This window comes from Lissotriton vulgaris, chromosome 8, assembly GCF_964263255.1.
Source record: "Lissotriton vulgaris chromosome 8, aLisVul1.2, whole genome shotgun sequence".
NCBI lineage: Eukaryota > Metazoa > Chordata > Amphibia > Caudata > Salamandridae > Lissotriton > Lissotriton vulgaris.
The window spans coordinates 912,726,306-912,749,088 of record NC_141696.1 but is presented as its reverse complement, the minus strand read 5'-3'; positions in this window follow the sequence as shown (position 1 = coordinate 912,749,088).

The following is a 22,783-nucleotide window of genomic DNA, read 5'->3' as shown; positions in this document are numbered from 1 at the left end:
CGCACCACTGAAGACCCCTCCCAGCAGACACGGCAGCAAGAAAGCCTCTTGGTTCACCGATGAACTTAAGAACTCCAAGAAGAACTGCTGCACCCTCGAGAAAGCCTGGCGCAACTACCAGACCACAGACAACATGACTGCCCTCAAGCACGCCCCCCGCAAACACCACCAGCTGATCCGCACCACCAAGAAGACAGCATTCAAAGAACGACTGGACAACAATGTCCACAACACCAAGGAACTCTTTAGCATCGTCAAAGAGCTCTTCAGCCCCAGCGCCGGAAACAACTACATCATTCCCTCGCAAGACCTCTGCGACTCACTCGCCTGTTCTTCCACCGGAAGATCGCCGAAATACACAACAGCTTCGGCGCACCAACCACGCACCCAACCACCGAACCAACGCCCCCACCATCAACCTCTGCGCCTGGACCCCGGTCAGCACCAAAGACACCACCCGCACGATGAACACCATCCACTCCGGATCCCCAACCGACCCCTGCCCCCACCACATCCTCAACAAAGCCGTCTCCATCATCACACCCCAACTCCGGGACATCATCAACGCCTCCTTCAACTCCGCCACCTTCCCAGAAAGCTGGAAGCACGCCGAGCTCAGCGCCCTCCTGAAGAAACCAACAGCGGACCCCACCGACCTCATCTCGCTCCTCCCTTTTCCTGCCAAAGTCATCGAGAAGACCGTCAACAGACAGATTGCCGCCTTCCTCGAGACAAACGGATCCCTCGGCCACTCGCAGTCCGGTTTCCGAGCCAACCACAGCACCGAGACCGCCCTCATCGCAGCCATTGATGAAATCAGATCCCTGCTCGACAACGGGGAGACAGCAGCCCTCATCCTCCTGGACCTCTCCGCAGTGTTCGACACTGTCTGCCACCGCACCCTAGTGCAGCGCCTCAGCAACATCGGAATCCAAGAGAAGGCACTGGAGTGGATCATCTCGTCCCTCGCCGGAAGAATCCAGAGAGTCCGCCTCCCCCATTCAGATCTGAGGCCACCGAAGTCGTCTGCGGCGTACCACCGGGATCATCGCTCAGCTCCACCCTCTTCAACGTCTACATGAGCCCCCTCGCAGCCATCGCACGCCAACACAACCTCAACATCATCTCCTACGCTGACGACACCCAGCTGAACCTCTCCCTTACCAACAACCCCGCCGCCGCCAGAACCAGCCTACATGAAGGGATGAAAGACATCGCCGAGTGGATGAAGAACAGCTGCCTGAAACTGATCTCAGACAAGACGGAAGTCCTCATCCTGGGGTCATCGCCCTCTGCCTGGGATGACTCCTGGTGGCCCCCTGCCCTGGGCACCACTCCCAAGCCAACGGACCATGCACACAACCTGGGCTTCATCCTGGACTCCTCCCTCTCGATGACCAGCAAGTCAACGCCCTCTCATCATCGTGCTTCAACACCCTGCGCATGCTCCGAAAGATTTTCCGATGGATCCTCACCGAAACCAGGAAGAAGGTCACCCAGGCACTCGTCACTAGCCGACTGGACTACGGAAACGCCCTCTATGCCGGAACCACAGCCAAACTTCAGATAAGACTCCAACGCATACAGAACGCTTCCGCACGACTCGTCCTGGACATCCCCCGACAGAGCCACATATCCGGCCACCTGAGAGACCTGCACTGGCTCCCAGTCAGCAAGAGGATCACGTTCAGACTCCTCACCCATGCACACAAGCCCTCCACGACCTGGGCCCCAAGTACCTCAACAACCGCCTGACCTTCTACACGCCCACCCACCAGCTACGATCGACCAGCCTCACCCTCGCCGCCATTTCACGCATCCGCAGAGCCACCGTCAGAGGAAGATCCTTCTCCTACCTGGCAGCCAAGACATGGAACTCCCTTCCCATCCACCTTCGGCTAACCCAGGACCATCTCTCCTTCAGGAAGCAACTCAAGACCTGGCTTTTCGAGCAGTAACGGACCCCTCTCCCCAGGGCCTTGAGACCCTTCCGGGTGAGTAGCACGCTATACAAATGTCATGATTGATTGATTGATGGTTTAGCAACACACATGGCCAAATATGGTACTGCAACACCCTCACACAGAAAAAAAGGAGGTAAGGACTTAAAAAAGAAGTTCATCAAGATAAATTATAATAACACATTAAATGAACATGTGTAAAATAGTTAAAAATGAAAATAAATACAATTTAAGGTTAAACAAATTGTTTAACAATAAAACATATAGTTTATTCTAGTAAGATATTTTAATAATCTTTTTCAATTAAAAAAATAATGAAATTGTGCTTTCTTAAATGTAAATAAATTATGATTATCAATTCTACGCATCACTTTTATTGATTATTAATACATACTAAAATATACTTTCTTACTTTAGGTAGAATGTTTTTATAACTAAGATTTAAAAACAATATTTAAATGGAATCTAATATATTCAGAATATTATTATTTAAATTGTGTTATTAATGATGTAACATATTATATTTTGTTCTACATCAAATTACTGTACATTATTATTTAACATAATAAATCTGCTATTGTTTTCAATATTAATCAGCTTTTTTACTTTACCCTACATTATACAATGGGAAGAACTCAGAAAAAAGATTTTTATGTTAAATTATAAGATAAATTAATTGAGCATATTTATTTAAAATGTTGAACTAAACAACACACAGTTACAGCGTTATTATCTTAATAAAAATGTAATAAAATAATATAGTTTATTGAGGATAAGGGGTGAAAGGTCCCAATCCCTTACTCACCCAAAATTTAAAGGTAAGCCGCCGACCAAGAACTTCCCTCTTCCTCAGATTGCATCCCCTACCCCTGCCCTGATTTTCAGTCATATGTCCATGTCAGTCATTATTTCCTTATATGTCTTCTCACCTAGAATCCAAAGAATACTATCGACCAAGTATATCTTAATTTAATGATATATCAACAAACCGGAAAGCAACGTGGCGCCCTAAGTCTTTCTGCCTTAGCATCACTGCCCGATCCAATCACACGTTCATGATAAAAGCCACAGTAAGAGAAAAAGTTCCCTCCTAGGCCTCAGTTATTCCAGATCTGTATTTATCAAATTCTTCATATAAAAGTGACAGAATTGCACCAACCACATTTTTTTCTCATTTTTTTCAAAAATATATATCATTTATTATCTTTATACTTTGAAGTATTAGCATTGCTTTCACAGATACGATACAAAATTCATTATTTGAGAACACCACATAAAGCTAAATCACAAAATCCATATAGCAAAAGTAAATTATTAACACAATACATATAACAAAAAAAGGAATCACTATTTACAACAACATTATACAAAAGATGGAAAGAATTATTTTCGTTAAAAAAGGAAGAAAAAACAATTCATGTGTCCCAAAAGGTTCTCACCCACACAAACAACTAACACACTCATACATACACATTCACAAAAAGCTCCAATTGTGAAAAGGTAGCTGGGTACTAGTAGACAGGGAGCCCCCTGTTACTAGGACAGTCTCAACCAAATTTTTGAGACCCGCACTCTGGTAGTCGACGCGCGTTTCGGCGGCTCTTGGCCACCTTCCTCAGGACCTTTCCCCAGATGAACAGCAACCCAGTGAGACCCAAGGGGACACCGTGAGATCTTGGTGTGTGTTCAAGTCTTGATGTATATTCAAATGAGTGGCTGTATCACAGGTGTAAGGGTTTTTCTTTCTATTCAGGAAAGGTCCTGAGGAAGGTGGCCAAGAGCCGCCGAAACGCGCGTCGACTACCAGAGTGCGGGTCTCAAAAATTTGGTTGAGACTGTCCTAGTAACAGGGGGCTCCCTGTCTACTAGTACCCAGCTACCTTTTCACAATTGGAGCTTTTTGTGAATGTGTATGTATGAGTGTGTTAGTTGTTTGTGTGGGTGAGAACCTTTTGGGACACATGAATTGTTTTTTCTTCCTTTTTTAACGAAAATAATTCTTTCCATCTTTTGTATAATGTTGTTGTAAATAGTGATTCCTTTTTTTGTTATATGTATTGTGTTAATAATTTACTTTTGCTATATGGATTTTGTGATTTAGCTTTATGTGGTGTTCTCAAATAATGAATTTTGTATCGTATCTGTGAAAGCAATGCTAATACTTCAAAGTATAAAGATAATAAATGATATATATTTTTGAAAAAAATGAGAAAAAAATGTGGTTGGTGCAATTCTGTCACTTTTATATGAAGAATTTGATAAATACAGATCTGGAATAACTGAGGCCTAGGAGGGAACTTTTTCTCTTACTGTTTATTTTTTCCCCTCTGTTCCCTGGCCTATACTTAACCTTTTTGAGGGGGTCCCATCATTTTCGCATGATAAAAGCCACTACACTCCTTGTCACCCCTTAACATTGAAAGGGAATGATTTGTACATCTATAGGCGACAACACAATTTTGAATCACTGTACAAACACCTCAATCCTTGAATGACACTGCATAGACTACGTTGCACCTTCATAATAGTCCTCACTACGCCTGCACACCCATGGAAATGAAGCAATATCTCCCGATAACCACAGTAGCCTGTCTCCCTTTCACTTCAATAAACACACTACCCACAGCCGCACTTACTCCATCACCATAATCTCGCCCATGTAGTTTTTTCTCCACAAAGCTGTGAACTGCTTCCTCACATCACCTTGGCATGTATATAAGATCCCGGAGTCTTTTACTCGCGGCTACCTTGTGGAACTTACGATCGATAGAAACATTACTATGCACATTTCACACAGAGGTTATACCTCCCATGCTCGTAACCTGACTCACCTATTCTAAACTATAATGAGTCTCGCCCTCCCCACTTTCTTCCTCACATTGCATTCTCTTCCTTGAACGGGACCAGACACCATGAAACACATCATTCGTAAATATAACCTTGTCCAATTTATTTTCTTTATGTTTATTTTAACCTTGCCATTGTGCCTCATTTGATATCCTGCTCCTTCGCTATGAAAAAATCATCATATTACTGAATGTTTATTACCTCCAATCGTTATATGTGCCCAATTGCGCAATACATATGTTCACATGCTCACGCCTATTATACTGCTCTTTCCACCTTTTTATATCGACCATGCCTTCTGTGCCACTTTGAAATCCCAACAACATGATGTTTGTTACTCTAATGGGTATCCCCATTTCATCTCTCTACTACTACAATCAGGGAACCCGTCTTGGAATGTATATAAAAAATGTTTTAAACAAAATGTTTTTGACAATCTAATCTAATGCCGGCAACCCTACTGTACATGCCAATGTTATATATCTGATTCTTACTAATTATCCCTCACGCTATGACCTCTGCTCTCACCTATAACCTTATCTTTCCTCCACCCATCATGCCTCTCTTACTGTCAGTTATCATTAAATGTATATGTACTTTAATTTTTCACCTTGCCTCAACTATACTATGATGTAATGAAAAGTTATCTCCCTCATATGCCTCCTGCCACCTTCCCAACTACCTCTGCCCTTCAACTTCTCTCTCTCTACCTTTACTGCCAACTTCCTTTTTCTTCTTGTCTGCACCGTTCCTCCACTGTTCCTTGGGTTTCAAACCACATTGGTTACCTTAACTCAACTATTACACCCATATTTTCTCTCTGACCCTCTATGTCTTTTCACAAAACAATTATTATCCTCTCGAATCTTACTTTGGAACTCCTCACACCACTACCAAAATTATTTGTCCATTGTGCTCCTTTCTGACCTCAATCCTTTTCACTCTTCTAATCTTAACTATTAAATTCACTTTTCCCATGTCTTTACATACTAACAACACAGTGCCTTTTCTCTGCACCTCCTGTCACGGTGTGCTCCAGAAGCTCCAGGCCAGATATCCAGGTAAAGGGGTGAAACATGTGTTGGCTGTTCTGTTCACTCACTATCACGGATAGAGTAACAACACCACCATAAAAAACACCTACAAAAAAAATCAATGTGTGATTGGAATTTTTCCGTAAATAATATAGATACCGAGCCTTGCCCTGACAATCTTGTTTAATAAAAAATAATATAGTTACAATTAAACATAAATAATTATAATAAATAAAGTATCATTCAAATAATTCACACTTGACATCTTGTACTTTGAAGGTGTAGTCAAAATTTATGTAAACAGCCAGTACTGAAACTCATTCTTGTTCTTGGTAAACTTGCATATCACCATGCATAAAGAGACTGTTTTGCCTTCCACTTGTTTTATTCCATGTGGTAAAACAATGTTCTACCAGTTACCTTATGCTATTCTAGGCTCGCCCGCTATGTATTCTGTAGAATGTCTTATCCTACCTTACTACTTGGTATTAATCTTATATGACACCAGGTAGATGACTACCATCATATGCGCGCCGAAGGTGCGCCAAAGGTAAGCCCGTCTACGCCCGTCCGCGCCTGGACCGCGCCTAGTGCCAGACCCCCTGGTCCCGCTGCTCTCAACCCTCTAGAATCACATATGATGCCGCTACTCTCCTCGCCCTCAACCCCGGACGTACACCACTATGTTACGTAGCTACTCCAGGACGTACCCACGGCCCATTCGCCTGCCTCTCCTGCAAGTTCAACTGCTTCAGAACCCTCACCAAATCCACGTCCTCCAAACATAACTCCGACTCTAACCGCTTAAAGTGCATCCTGCTCAACACCCGCTCGGTCCACAGACACGCAACAGAACTCTGGCACCTAATCGACACTGCGTCACCTGACATCGCCTTCCTTACTGAAACATGGATGAACACATCATCAGCGCCCGACATCGCCATAGCCATACCGGACGCTTACAAGATTATCCGAAAAGACCGCACCAATCAAACAGGAGGAGGCATCGCCATCATCCACAGAAACACAATCAAAATCACAACCAGCTCCGACGACAATCTGGCAACCGCCGAACATCTCTACTTTCAGATCCACACCGACCCCAGGACCACACTTAGAGGCACCCTCATTTACAGGCCTCCAGGCACCTGCACTCAATTCAGCGATGACATCACGGACTTCGTCAGCCCACACGCCCTCGCCTCTGAGAACTACATTCTTCTAGGAGACCTCAACTACCACCTTGAAAACAAACACGACAGCAACACCACCACCCTTCTGGACAACCTGGCCAATCTCGGACTCAAACAACTTGTTGATACCCCCACTCACACAGCCGGTCACACGTTCGACCCTATCTTCACCTCCAGCAAGCACATCTCCTTCGATCGCACTACAGCTCTCCACTGGACGGATCACAGCTGTGTTCACTTCAGCTACAAAACCACCCTGACCCACAACCGTCCACAACCTATTCCTCGGAGAAACTGGAACAAAATCACCACCGACCAACTCCTCACATCACTCAACCAAAACCCTCCCACCCTCTCAATGGACCCTGACCAAGCGGCCAACAACCTCAGGCAATGGATTACCCACAGTGCTGACGAATTAGCACCCCTGAAAAAGCACCAGATGAAATCAGCCAGCAAAAAGGCTCCCTGGTTCAACGATGAACTTAAAAAATCCAAGAAGCTATGCCGCACCCTGGAGAAGATATGGAGAAAAAAAACCAACCTCAGACAACATGGCCTCCCTCAAGACAGCCACCCGCAAACACCACCAACTGATTCGATCCGCCAAGAAATCAGCATTCAAGGATCGTCTCGACAACAACACTCATAACAGCAAGGAACTCTTCAACATCGTCAAAGAATTTGCCAACCCCACCGCAGCATCTAACGACATCACTCCCTCCCAAGACCTCTGCGATGCGTTATCCTCCTTCTTCTACAACAAAATTGCCGACATCCACAACAGCTTCGAGAATTCTCCCAGCGATCAACCCGCCCCACCCCCTTCAGATCCTACTCCGCCAACTAACAACCTCAGCGCCTGGAACCCAATCACCACTGAAGACACCATTCGCCTCATGAACTCAATCCACTCTGGCTCGCCTTCTGACTCCTGCCCCACCACATCTTCAACAAAGCTGACTCCATCATCGCACCCCATCTCCGCGATGTCATCAACTGCTCTTTCAACTCTGCCACCTTTCCAGAAAGCTGGAAACACGCCGAACTCAGCGCCCTTCTGAAGAAACCCACAGTAGACCCCTCGGAACTTAAAAACTACCGACCCATATCCCTCCTCCCATTCCCGGCCAAAGTCATCAAGAAAGCTGTCAACAGACAGCTCGCCGCCTTCTTTGAATCCAACAACTTCCTTGATCCATCTCAATCCGGGTTTCGAGCCAAACACAGCACCAAAACCGCCCTCATTGCAGCGACCGACGACATCCGAGCACTCCTGGACAACAGAGAAATAGTGGCACTCATCCTACTCGACCTCTCCGCCGCTTTCGACACAGTCTGCCACAGCACCCTTATACATCGCCTCAGCAACATCGACATACAAGGAAAAGCCTTGGACTGGATCATCTCATTCCTCGCTGGGAGAACTCAAAGAGTCCGACTTCCCCCATTCTATTCAGAGGCCACCGAAGTCATCTGCGGCGTACCTCAAGGATCCTCACTCAGTCCCACCCTCTTCAACGTCTACATGAGTCCTCTCGCCTCCATCGCACGTCAACACAACCTCAACATCATCTCTTACGCCGACGACACCCAGCTAATCCTTTCCCTCACCAAAGACCCCAACACCGCCAAAACAAATCTTCACGAAGGCATGAAAGAAGTAGCCGAATTAATGAAACAGAGCCGCCTAAAACTCAACTCAGACAAAACAGAGGTGCTCATCCTAGGATCTTACCCCTCAGCTTGGGACGGCTCTTGGTGGACTTCCGCTCTGGGCACAGCACCCACACCCACAGACCATGCACGTAACCTTGGCTTCATCCTAGACTCCTCTCTCTCGATGTCCAGACAAGTCAACGCCGTCTCGTCCTCCTGCTTCAACGTACTTCGCATTCTCAAAAATATCTTCCGCTGGATCCCCCTCGAGACAAGAAAGACTGTCACCCACGCACTGGTCACGAGTCGACTGGATTATGGTAACACACTTTACGCCGGAATCACAACAAAATTACAGAAAAAACTCCAGCGCATCCAAAACGCGTCAGCGAGACTCATATTAGACATCCAGCACCAAGATCACATCACTGGACATCTAAAAGACCTCCACTGGCTTCCCGTCAACAAAAGAATTACTTTCCGCCTTCTCACCCACGCACACAAGGCCCTCTACATTCTAGGACCCGAATGCCTCAACACTCGACTGTCCTTCTACAAACCCACCCGCCAACTAAGAACGTCCAATCAAGCCCTCGCCGCAGTCCCGCGCATCCGGAAATCAACCATGGGTGGCAGATCCTTCTCCTTCCTTGCTGCCAAGACCTGGAACTCACTCCCCACCCACCTCCGCCTTACTAAGAACCACATCTCCTTCAGAAAAGAACTTAAAACCTGGCTATTCGACAAATAATGAACCCCTTCCCCATGCGCCTTGAGACCCTCTGGGTGAGTAGTGCGCTATACAAATGCCCAAACTTGAACTTGAACTTGAACTATTTCAGGATAGTGCTCCTGTCCAGATATTAAAATTCCTATGCTTTTAAACTCTAAATGTTTGGAAGCATAGGCTCTTGTCTATTTGATGTCACTCAGAACCCATTGGTAAAAAACATCCCTTTATTTCACTGTTACCTATCTTTTTTTATATATTCTTTACTCTTAATGAACCAGAAAAACTGACCACTTTAACTTAAAAATTTAAGGGCTGATTATGATGGAGGTCGTAGGCACCTCTGCGGTGCTGGCGGAAAATGTCTATTTAGTTACTCATGCAGCGGTCCTCGTGACCACCATATTACAATGGCCAAAGATAGCCCTTTTACCATCCGTTGCAGTGTTTCCATATCTGCCAGAAATATCTTTCTGCAATAGTGCCGAATGGAACCAATAGAGAAAGCCAGCCGTGTGGAATGATGTCCCGAGTGCCGAACACATCATGATGTGTGAAACAGCCCATCAGAACGTGGCTGAGAAACCAGCTCTTTGGAGAAGGCAGAAGCACAACTGCGCAGATAGAAACTCAAGACCGAGACACCTCTACACGTTCCTGCCCATCATGAATCCTGATCTACAATCCCTTACGCTGATGTACCTGATCCACTTCCAGTAGGCAAGACACCGTCACGGCTAACACCACATGTAAGTTTAAAACATATCCCCGCATACAGACCCTGTACAACAACAACACACAACTGTTACATGTCCAGTCTACATCAGACACCCTGGTGGAGACAGGAATATATACCATAATCAAAGTACCCATGTCTTGCACGTATGTAAATTGTCACCTTTGCATTGGGGCACCCACCTCTATAGAAATGAGTGCATCTATCCTGGTCATTGTGGTCACGTCACTGCAGTGGTGAAGTGGCAGTAAAACTTGCCCACAATGTTGTAGGAGTCCAGAACATTGTCCCAGGCAAGCAAGTTCATCATTACAAACTCCACCCCACAAATGTTCAGAGAGAGGCACCACTCAGCACAACATGTCCGCAGCAAGAATGTATGTGCAGGCACACTGTCTATAATGACATCTCATTAGTATCATCAGCAATTGTATAGCAACAGGAGTGAGGGATGAGGCAAGAGACCCTTCAAAAGGACAATAGTCATCATTGCAGCCAAATAAGTGTCAGGCCAATAAAATGTGGCACAAAGAAGGGCAGAGCAACCAGGGTGTTTCTGTGTATATCATAGTAGTCCAACAAGGTGTTGGAGGAGTCAGAAAGCCAAGGCAGATGACATATGATTTGAGACATCACTGCCACATAATCACAGTTCAGCACACACTTCAAGCAGACATTGGTAGGCTCATCAAGTATAATGGCTGACCATACCACACCACATAATTACAGCCCATACCATGCAACACAGTACAAACTTTCAGACACAAACGAAAAACTCAAAGTAAGCACCAGTGTGCATTTGACTCACTGTACTGCTGCACTAAATGACACAATGTGAGTATGTCCTGTACATCAACAACACTGACAACACGCCCACTACACAGAACACCTACACACCATAACTCCACCTCAACAAATTAGCACTAACTATAAAGTATTGAATGAATGCCATTGTTTCAGAAAGAGTCCATCCTGACAGCAGTAAACTCTGACCTGAGACTTATGACAACCCTCTTCTTCCTCACACCTGCCTTCCAATCATGTGAATAAAAGTGAGTCGTTGAATAAATGAAGAATCACTATGCAGATTAACAACCTTGGAAATGGTCAGAGGCATGTTAAGTCCTTGATACAGCTCACACACTCTTACTCTGCCTCATACACAAAGCCATAAGTCAGCAGCATTGTATGATTACAAGTGAAATATTCTAAAGTGGAGGGCACAGTCCAGGAAAAGCATTGAGAAATGATTGGTACCATATGCACATGGAATTCAAGAGGTACCGCATATGACACTACACTTAGGACATCAAATAGTGGCTCAGAGATTAAAATTGTATGAAAGTAACCTTTGTGCAGTATCCCTGTGATACAGCAAGGCAAGTTATGCATTGGAGAAGAATGAGACAAACTATTGTAAGCCATGCAGTGACCAGCCCCTCATATGTATCAACTAATATGACTTTTATGCCACCAGCATAACACTCTTGGCTCATGGTGACATTTCCTGACTCATACTCAACTATGACCTTCACACATACACCTCATCCATCCATCGTCTACCTTCACTGCTCCACACCTGGGACATCCTCTGATAAAGGTGAAAATAAGGTAATATGAGTTCCTTGCGACCCAATGCTATATCCTAGTGTGTATCTAAAAATGTCTGAGTACCACTCAGGGATGTCTGAACTAATGCTGACCTCCAAACAATTGCCAAATACACGTATCACAAACCACACCAAAATAAGTCCAACAAGCAATGCCATCTGCAGCAAAAGAGTGGATAGGCAATGTGATCCCAGATCACCCTGGAACACATAATATTTCTCCTCTGGCCAACTGCTCAGACAGCATAATCCAAACTAATCCAATAATACACAAACAAATGACAAATATAACCACAAACTATATGCATCCAGACAAATCTGCCAAGACAGCCATAGACACTCCACAGGTTACAAAGTGAGCAAGGTGTCAGTGTGTTGCACAACCATTAATATGCACAATTCTGACAAGTGGCTGTTCAAATATAGGAGGCCATAGCACAATTGTACAAAGAAAACAAGCCAATAAACAAGACTCCACATTGCCGCATGTGACATGCACACAATAAATGTACAGTACAAATTCAACACACATCTGAGTGCATTCAAATGCGCAAACTCCTCACACACATTGTCATGCTAAAAAAACATTACACACACATGGACCTGTCAGTAGAAAGAGACAACACAGGACAAAGACTTTATCCCTCAACAACAAATTCATTACATATGCACATCCAGAGGCGTTGCTAGCAATCTCAGCTGGACATCAGGGGGACTCACACCTGGCAAGGATAATTCAACATCCACTGACAGCAGTGTTTGCACAGTAAGCAACGTGTGAACACCATTAAAACCAGTATCACACATATCTGATTTTACTACCATCAACTTTAACATTACAAATCATCACAGCACACAGATCACTTCAGAATCAGGATGGGTTGTAGTACCTCATGAAACACCTGCACACTTTAGCTATCACCTACTGCTGCACAACTCAAGCAAACACATGTGCATGGAACCTGACAAGAGGACTATGCTGGAAACTCATCTGTACTGTACATGAGCAACCATGACTCCAAACAAGTAGAGTAAAATATTACATAACAAATTGTGAAACAGTGCTGAGGGGCACAAAGGTTCCGGTCACAGATCATCCTCCCACAGTATAGTGTCACACTATGGAGTGGTGGGGACGGTCAAACACAGGCAAGGCATAGAGTGGAACATATTTGACTGAAGTGGTGTATACACTAGTATTGTACAGGTGAGAAGTGTACAGAGCAAAACACATAAAGAAGTAACTCACAATGTGTAGGCATCACATAGTCTTATTGGGGCTGGTATAACTCTGAATATCATATAGATGAGTGACTAAAGTGTAAATTGACATCAATGTATGTGAAAAGTCACATATAATGTTTGTGTGCCAGAGCAAGTCAGCACAGTGAGAACAAAGGCAAGAAAGAGCCATGGCTGATCCCAAAACTCACAACACAGACATTGCAGTGAAACACTCTGCATGCTCACAATTGATCTGGGCAACAAGTAGCTGTACCCTAGGACTACAAGGTCACACCAGCACACTGCACATTGCTCTGTGAATATCTCCTACGTGTGCCCAAAACCTCCAAAAGGTGCCTGATAATGAAAACAACCAGCCACTCAACAAATGGATCATACATGTGTGAAAGCGTCATACTCAATGGTACATACACATCAATACTTCAACTGCTGACGGGACAATCACACTGTATGAGTACTCACGTGCACACACACTAATGTAACCATGTGACTATTAAGCCATACCTACCCAAGATGATTACACATCTACTCTGGTGTGTACACATCAACATAGAACACTGTTAGAAATGGCATTTCTGGTTGGCTAAGACTTGCGCCAAAGCCAGGCAGAAACCACCATTCTAGTCAGGGCATGGGAGTTACATGCCGAAGATTACTCCTGCTCTCCCCCTTGGTTACTTGGCACGAGCAGTCAGGCTTATCCCAGAGGCAATGTGTAAAGTGTTTGTGCAACATACACACAGCAGCAACACGCTAGGCACACCACAAAAGGAACTCCACACAAGGTTATATATAAAAATAGCCTTTGTATTATCCAAATCACATTAGAATAGTAATCACACAATATACACTGTGCCAACTGGCACTAGGGAATATTTAGAGGGTTATATACACATGACTGGGCCAATTGGGTCCCTGTATGAACCATCACAAAGCACAAATAGTAAATGTAGAACACAACCAGTAATTACTGGCAAAACACTGTACTCAGCATTATATCCTGCAACATAAATCATATTTTGGAATCAGTATCACATCAGATGTAAAACACATTATGCGCCAACCTCATAAGCATAACACATTATGCAATAACTTCATGAGCATAAATATATTATGCATTAACCTCGCAAGCATAAATACATTATGCAATAAACCTCAGATAAGGGAATAACCACCTAAACATAAACATCAAAGGCAGAAATCACTGTGCATAAATCACATTTATCCTAGGCACCACATAAATCACATTAGGGTCTGCCATCCTACCAACCTCACACTGCCCACTGGTCAACTGGCCTTCTCAGAGGGCTCAAATGCCCTATGTTCCAAATGACAGGGCAGGCTACCTCCGCCGCAGAATCCAAAAGTGCGCAATTGCGCTGGCCTAAACGTTGCAGCTGCCACTAGTTGCTATGCAGCTGTAATGCAAAATGTGGGCACTGGCACTCACTTTGCACTCTGGGTCCCCACTGGAACTCTCTAAAAACAAAAGTGCCCAAACATTGCAGTTGCCCGCTATGGTGGCGCAACTGAGGAAATAAAGAGGCCTGGCACCACTGTACCTCTCCTGTCCCACATTTACGGACTCTACAACGACAATGCAGCAAAACATTGCCGCTACCTGTGCTGTTGCGGCCCAGCTGTGAATAAAATAAAGAGGCTCTGGCAGCGCCTTTGGAGCCCTGCTTTGGGGCTCCCTAAATCAAACTTGCCCCCAATGTTGGAGGGGCCGCTCTCTAGCGGGTCCGCTCAGGAAATAGGCGCTTTACATTGTGCTACATGAATACTGCCCAAGCACAGGTTTGAGCCCTCACTCACTGGGCTCTCTCTGGGCTCTCCTCTTTTGTGGCCTCACTCTCCTCTCATGCTTCGAGATGGGGAGGCGAAAAGGGGAGCTTGCACAGCTCCTACCCATCTGGCGCCCGGGGGGCTTATTCCTCACTTCGCCCGGTCCCCCTTCCTGGTACCGGGACTTCAACCTGGAGCCAGCAAGGCTCCTGACAGGTCTCGTGGTGCACTGGAATAGCTTGTCAGAGGCGATGTAGGCTCCCGCCCTTCTTCTTGGACAAGCACCGACCCGGGCCAGGCAACCTTTGCCTGACTTCCAGGTCACGTTCCCTGCACGGTGCCGTCTCCCTCTGGTTAAGGGCAGGGTGGGCACCCGTGTTGAACACAGTAATTGCAGGTGGGCACCCAACTTAAAATAAAAGCAAAAAGCAGGGTAGGCTCCCGCTCTGCTGCAATGCGGGGTGGATACCCGCTTGGAAGGCAGCACAGGGGGAATCCCTATGCCAGGATTCCCTCGAATTGATGAGCAGCTCAGTGCTGCAGGGCTCCCACACTCCACTTCCCTAGAGCAGCAGCAAAACAGTGCAGCTCTCATGAGGCACTTGAATTCCCCAAGTTTCAGGGCAAAGGCTGGACAAGGACTCCAGCCATTAAACAATCTAGCACTCGCAAGGCACTAAGTCCAAGGCAAAGTTCAGGGGCACAGCTGGGCCCAGGGAGGCCAGCAACAGGGCCCTCCTGTTGTGATAGTATCAAGGACCCTAATTAAATATTCCAGATGTATGCCCTTATGTGGTAATAACAAATCATATCCTTATAAAGGCATAAGAATCATATCCATATTTAGTCATAGCCAATGCAGTCCAAATACGTCAAGGCTACTTCCCTAGACTCCTAGAAAGTACAACGTGTTCTTTAAACAAACCAAACCTCCAGCAGCCCGGGAATTCCCCCTGCTTTTGTTTTGATTTGTCCTAGAACTCCTGAGAGTCCTGAAAGAACTGCCAGTTCTTAGTGACAGTTCTTAGTGACGTCTTATGTCCAACCTTACGTCAAACACGGCACCTTCCAGGTATAAATATACCAGCTTTTGTCTTAAGCAACACATGGTGGTTTGGAGCAGAGCGGCTATCTACTTATCCAAAGCCCAGCTGATGCGAGTTCCGAAAGAAGCCGACCCTCCCATTTGACGCACTGAGAAAGACGCTGTCTTTTCTCCTGCCGAGAAAATCCAGCTCCAGTGTTTCCAGTCACCCTTGCGGGATGCTGGGAGATCGAGTCCTGAGAAAGAGATACAAGACCTCCTTCATTCTAAAACCAAGGTACGGAGCTGATTAGACCCTTAGAGAATTCTTGATTCAGATTCTTGGCAAAAACTAACTTAACTTAAACTGCAACTCCCTTACTCCTTCCCACGTACTAGGCTTAGGTTAGGTACACCGGGGTAGGCGTATTTTAGAAGCACCAGTTGAGTACGTTTAGTCATCTTTTATCATTGTATATATTGTATATATTTTATCCGTTTTAAGTATCATATGGCTCAGAAACCATATAAATGCTTTTACAGTATTATTTCACAATACTCCTTTTACTGTACGCACTTTACTTTATGATAAGTATTGCAATTGTGGCAATTCATTTCTCTTGCATGAGAAAGAAGACTCCTCGATAAATAACACCTTTTATTGAAAACACCCGTCTCTCTATTTCTCTGCACTCTGGTGAAACTAAGCATGCACGATTGACTGAGTGAAATAGCTATCTATTGTTTTCACACAACTCTGGAGTTATACTCCTTTATTCTGGAGGGAGCAAAGTTGTCATGTTTATGCGGTTGTCAGAAACTAATCTCTTCTTGTCGAAACAGGAAAGTTAACTCCTTCCTGTTCTTTCGGGAAAGTTTCTAGTAACCTCTGAGCTAGCTGGCATACCTAATTAAGTCTAACATATTCAGTGAAGACCTAGTCGACCTCAGTCCTACCTCTAAACTACTGTTTATGTTATTCCAATGAGCAGAGCCTATAGGGAATATAGGAACTACACTACTTGGCGCCCAACGTTTGGTAAGGGGATAATCTAACGCAAGATACTAGAATAACTCAGTCGTGCTTTTCACACATACCCCTTTTCCCGTAAAAACTCCAATAGACGTCTGGAGCGGGTAAAAGGTTAATATCCACCAGAACTTAGTAGGAAGAGATTCCTATGTATTCGTTTTTGGTTTAGTTGAAGGATACAGTGTTCTAAAATATTGTGCACCTAATCTTTGTTTCCTTGAAACTTACTCTGCCAACTTTCTGTCAGTAAAAATGTCAGATAGTGAGGATGAAAGAGAAAGAGCTAGAGTAGCAGCTAAACTCGTTGCGGATGACACAACTGTCTAAAATGACGACCCAAATGCTATAATCATTCCGGTCAATATAAGAAAAACCATAACTATAAAACGTCTAGAAAATGGAGTAACATCAAGAGGTGGTACAGTGGTATTTGTGGTAGAGGCCCATGAATATCGGCAGAAAGAGGTATTCTATTCATGGATAACTTTTCCAGCAGCACATGCTGTAACACGCAAGTTCCACTACTACAAAATAGCGGAATCTCCAGAGGAATACTCTACTTTCGAGGAAGTTGAAATTCCACTAACATACCAAGAGCACCTGCTCTGGTTTAATGGCGCCCTAAAACATCAAAATCACATTACCAGCTCGGTCCACTAGGTAGACCAGGAGCCACATGGCCGGTTCTAGCCAGCAACACACCTCATCCCGACACGGAAAAAATGGTAAGCGAAGAACTCTTAGATAAAATAAAAGAATTAACAAAAGCATATAGAGATTTAGTTCAATTAACAGTTGACGGTACAACCTACCGACTAAAAACTGAAAATCCTGAAAAAACTTTCATTAAAAATAATCTCAATACCCAAAAGAAGAAGTGGGAGGGTAATAAACAAACCTCTCCCAGAGAAAAACTGTTTCAGACCAGAGGAAGGTCTCCCCAACGAAGAGAAAGATCTTCGGGAGGGGGGACAAGTCTCCACAACGGGAGCCCTCTGAAAAAAGATACAACCTTAGAAATAGGGAGAATTTAAGAAAGCCTGACAGATATCAAGATATTGATACACGTCCCTCTCGATCTTTTCAGACTTCCTTAAAGAAATCGGAAAGAAGAGGACGGTCAGAACATAAAGAGGAGCACGATAAGCCCAAAGACAAGGAACCTGCTCATCAAAGTAAAAAATTGCAATTTCCCAGAAAGAAGGTAGCCAGTATTAAAGTAAAACATGCCGAGAATTCTGAGGACACAACTGAAAAACGGAGAGTGGTCCCAGACAATGCTAGACAGCGCAGCAGAAGTGACCATAGCTTGCAAGATCCTGATGAATCTTCTGGAGACAGTGGACACGAATGAATACATTCAAGTGGAAACTGGAGACACCCGAGTTAGCGTGCCCCATAAACTATATGAAATAACATTATGTATAGAGGGAGATAAAACTATGAGAGTAAGAGGTCTCTTTTGGAGAATCTATCTAAAGGCTATGATATTCTTCTAGCAGAGAAAGACTGGCCACCGAAGTTTGTCAGGGAGTGCCCACATGGCGAAAAAATTATTATTCCTGCCTTCTCAAATCACATTCCAATTCATAAAAAATACACATTTGCTAGAAAATGGGCAGTGGCCCAAGCACCTGCATTATATAAAAATCATGAAGGATGGGAAGAGGATTCTCCTCACCATAAAATCCAGTTAAAAAACCAAAATACTGCACAAAGGCAGTATCCTCTTAAGCAAGAAGCTAAAAAACAAAGTAAGAGAAATTTTAGATCAACTTGAATATCAGGGGGTGATTGAAACATGCACCTCACAAATAAACAATCCTTTGTTTCCTGTCTCCAAGCCAGACAATTAATATCATCTAATTTTGGACTACAGACACCTAAGCTCCTGCTGTAAAACCTTTGCAGTACAAAACTCACACAGTGCAGCACTAATGAATAACATTGTGCGCAAGAAATATAAAACGACATTAGATATTTCAAATGGTTTCTTCTGTCAAAACATAGCACCGGAAAGCAGATTTTTTACGCTTTCTCCAGCATGGGGACCCAAAAACAATGTTGTCGTCTCCCACAGGGATTCAAGAAAAGCCCAGGATTATTTTCAGCCAGGGTAACAGAGTTACTACAAATATATGATGATGAGGCCTTATCTTATGTCGATGACATCTATTTTACAGACGATGACCTGGAGACTCACTTGAAAAGAGTGAACACCATCATACTTGAGTTCGCATCTGAAGGGTACAAATTCAACTTTAAAAAATCACGAATTGCCAATCTAACTGTCCTATTTTTAGGATATGAATTATCAAGTGAAGGCAAAAGCCTAGCAGACAACTTCTTAGCGAAGTGTGCAGTACTCCAAGCTCCTAAAACGCTGAAAAACTTACAATCAATTCTAGGTTTCCTGAATTTCGGAAGAACATACATTCTAAATTATGCAGAGAGGGTTAAACCTCTCTACGAATTAATAAAACCTGATTTTAAACCAATTAATTGGACTCAAAAACACACAGAAATTTTAAGATCATTACAGACAGACATGTTAACTAAAACAAAACTGCAAACACGCACAAACGAACGCAACCTTGTAATCTGAGTCATCCCAGGAAGATGCAGATTCACATACCTGACCTCTAATGAGGGAGAAACGGTACCAATAGCTTACAAATCACACTTGTACAAACAAGCTGAAATGAAATTCAGTTCTACTGAAAAAATTCTAACTGCGGTTCAAACTGCTGTAGCAAAAGAAAGAGCCCTAGCCCAAGGGAAAAAGATATCTGTTTTAACAGCAGTATCAGCCCTTGAGACAGTAACAAGACCAGGCATTTTAAATGCTATAGCTCTAGATCCAAAATTGATACAATGGGAAAATTCTCTTGCTACAGAATACGAACATGAATTCCCTTTGTCAATCTAAATACTGCCTCTCGAACAGTACACCTGTGTAATCTACACGGACAGATTTGCACAACACTACGTTGTGGAAAAACAAATTTACAATGCTGCGTACGCGATTGTTAAAGGTCACTGGTGCTTAGGTAAATTCAGACCGATGGTTACTTGAACTGAATCACTCAGAAACTGTACAGCTCAGCGAGCTGAAATACGATCTTTAACGATGGCGCTTGAAAATGCCGATCGGGAATTCCCGACACTAATAGTGTGCGATTCGCATTACTGCGTCCGGTCCTAAAATAATTCCATGCCGACCTGGATAAAAAATGGTTACAAAGATGAAACAGGTGCCACAATAAAGCATAAAAAACTATGGGAACAAGTAGTTCTTTTGCAGAAAGAACTACGAAAGACTCACGTGATGCATACGCAGAGTCTTCAACATGATGGCGTTCACGTTGCAGGGAATTCTTTGGCTGTTAGAGCCACAGCGGCAGCGGGTCAACCGGCTTCCGTAGCTACAAAAAAGCATACGAAAAAACAAATAGACGGTGAAACGCTACTAGCAGTAAAAGCCTTAATGGAAGGCAATTATGCGGCGTTACCTCTGAACTATCCACTCGGAAATACATACAAAATTGATGCGAAGTCCGTTCCGTTTGCTCAAATCCCTGGAGTGGGGGATAGAGTAATTCCAAACACGAACCAGAGAGACTTCTTGATTAAAGAAGCACACATGGGATTTGGTCAGGCCTGGGATTAATGCATTCACTAGTGCGCAAAGTCACACTTAGCACAATACTCACCCCCAACTTGCTGATGCTGGGCCCTCAAGAGCCCATCCAGCTCTGGCTGTGTCCCTGCCAGGATGCGGGTAATTAGTGTAGCCATGCTCCTGCGCGCTAACCTGCCACTTCGAGGGACCAGCCCCAGCGTCATTTCTGCAATGTATTTGCTGGGGCAGCAGATGTCATCCCACTTCTTGTGGCAGTGAGTGTGGTGTCAGTTTGAGACCCCCGGGACGTGTCATGGAGGTCATAATTAGGTACATAATCTTACATTCTGCCACTCTTGTCACAAGGTGAATGCCTGTCTTGTGTACTCCTCAGGCCCCTAATTTCTGCTTCATAAATAGGAGGGTGGACAACACATATGTCTTTGTAAGTCATTTTAATTATGGTGCCTTGAAACATTGTGCATTTACTTGACTGGCCTGAGGGCTTTTCACTGGCAAAAACAGTGCTGCATCACAAGAATCACATGCATGCACAATGGGAATGCTGACACAGTGCATAAACATGTGAGACTGTACATGTAAGACTGTACATGTAGCAGATGTGTGATAGGTGACTTGCCACCAACATAGACAGATACAGACCTTTTACTCCTGTGTAGACTGTCCACATCTCCATAGGATCCCTACCACAGCAGTACACACATTAATCAATACCCTCTGTCCATTCTACATATTGCATCTCACAATTGATCATATGCACACTTAATAAACTATCACATAACATGGCACAGGGAATGTGTGCACAGAGTGATAGTTCCTCAGGGAGTTTGCGGGATTAGACAAAAGTGATAATGATAAGGGGACGCAAAATGCTACTACCCTGTATCCCTACTGGAATCATCTTCTAAACTTATGGGAAAAATCCTTTTAGAAAGGATAGAAAGTTGAGTAAGTGATAATAATACCCTTACCGAGTCCCAATATGGCTTCAGAAGGGGTATAGGGACCATCGAGCAGTGCGTTAACCTAAAACTCCTGATAGGAAAATACACTGTTGCAAAGGAGGGCAAACTACATCTTTGCTTTGTAGACTTGACAAGTGCCTTTGACCTTGTTAACCACAGAAAGCTATGGTTGTCTTTAAGAGAGATGGGTGCCCGAGAGGATCATCTATACTACTATTATAAAGGAAAAACTTTGAGGCTTTGAGGCGGGTAAACTCGGGAACCACAGCGCCAATCCACACACCTGATACATCTTTGTAATCCTCAGGGTGTGCAGATGGACATAGGCTATATAAAGTAAAAAAATACGTTATATTTAAAAAAAATTACATAAAAAAAAGAAGTCCCTGAAAGGTTGCGCCGGCCGCGACCTGCGTGCTCACGTCAGGAGCGCGAGGAGGAGCAGCGGACATGACGCGGGAGAGGAGCGGTGCCGAGCGACCGGTGAGGAGCAGCAGACCGGGCGGACATGGCGCGGGGGAGGAGCGGTAACGAGTGGCCGGTGAGGAGCAGCGGACCGGCGGGGAGGAGAGGTGATGAGTGACCAGTGAGGAGCAGCGGACCGGCGGGAAGAGAGGTGAGCGGCGGAGCGGTGAACTGAGGAGCGGCGAAGAAAAGAGGTGAGCGGCGGAGCGGTGAACTGAGAAGCGGCTCCGGGGGACAATGTTGGGGCAGGCGGGGGACTCAGAGCGCCTCAACACTGACAATGTCGGGGCAGGCGGGGGATGGGGACTTACGCACATTCTGTTGACAGACCGTGGTAGAGGCCTTTGCATAGTGGTAAGTCTGTCACCCAAGAAGGGCTGCGTTGATGGGTTCACCAGATTTCGAAAATCAAACACCGGAACATTGCATAAACAAGGAAGTAAGACTGCAATTTATCATCAATCAGTGGGCACAGAATGACTTAACCAAAACTGATCAGCATCATAGAAAACACTAACAGTGACTCACTAAAAGGAATTAAATGCAATGTTTACACACAGTGTCCTCTCTTTTATACTGCCATAATTGTGCACTTTTCAGCATTTCACAAGGTAAGGCTCCGGGGGACAATGTCGGGGCAGGCAGGGGTCGGGGCAGGCGGGGAACAAGGCGGGCGGGGGCCCAAAATGCTGGACAATGTCGGTGCAGGCGGAGGTCGGGGAAGCCTGATTGCTCCCGGACAACGTCGGGACGGGCTGCTAGTGTTGTATATGTCTCTCAAATGTATGCCTTATTAACTTCAAAAGTTCACTATGGGCTCAACGGCAAATGTACCCCCCGTTTGAGAGTT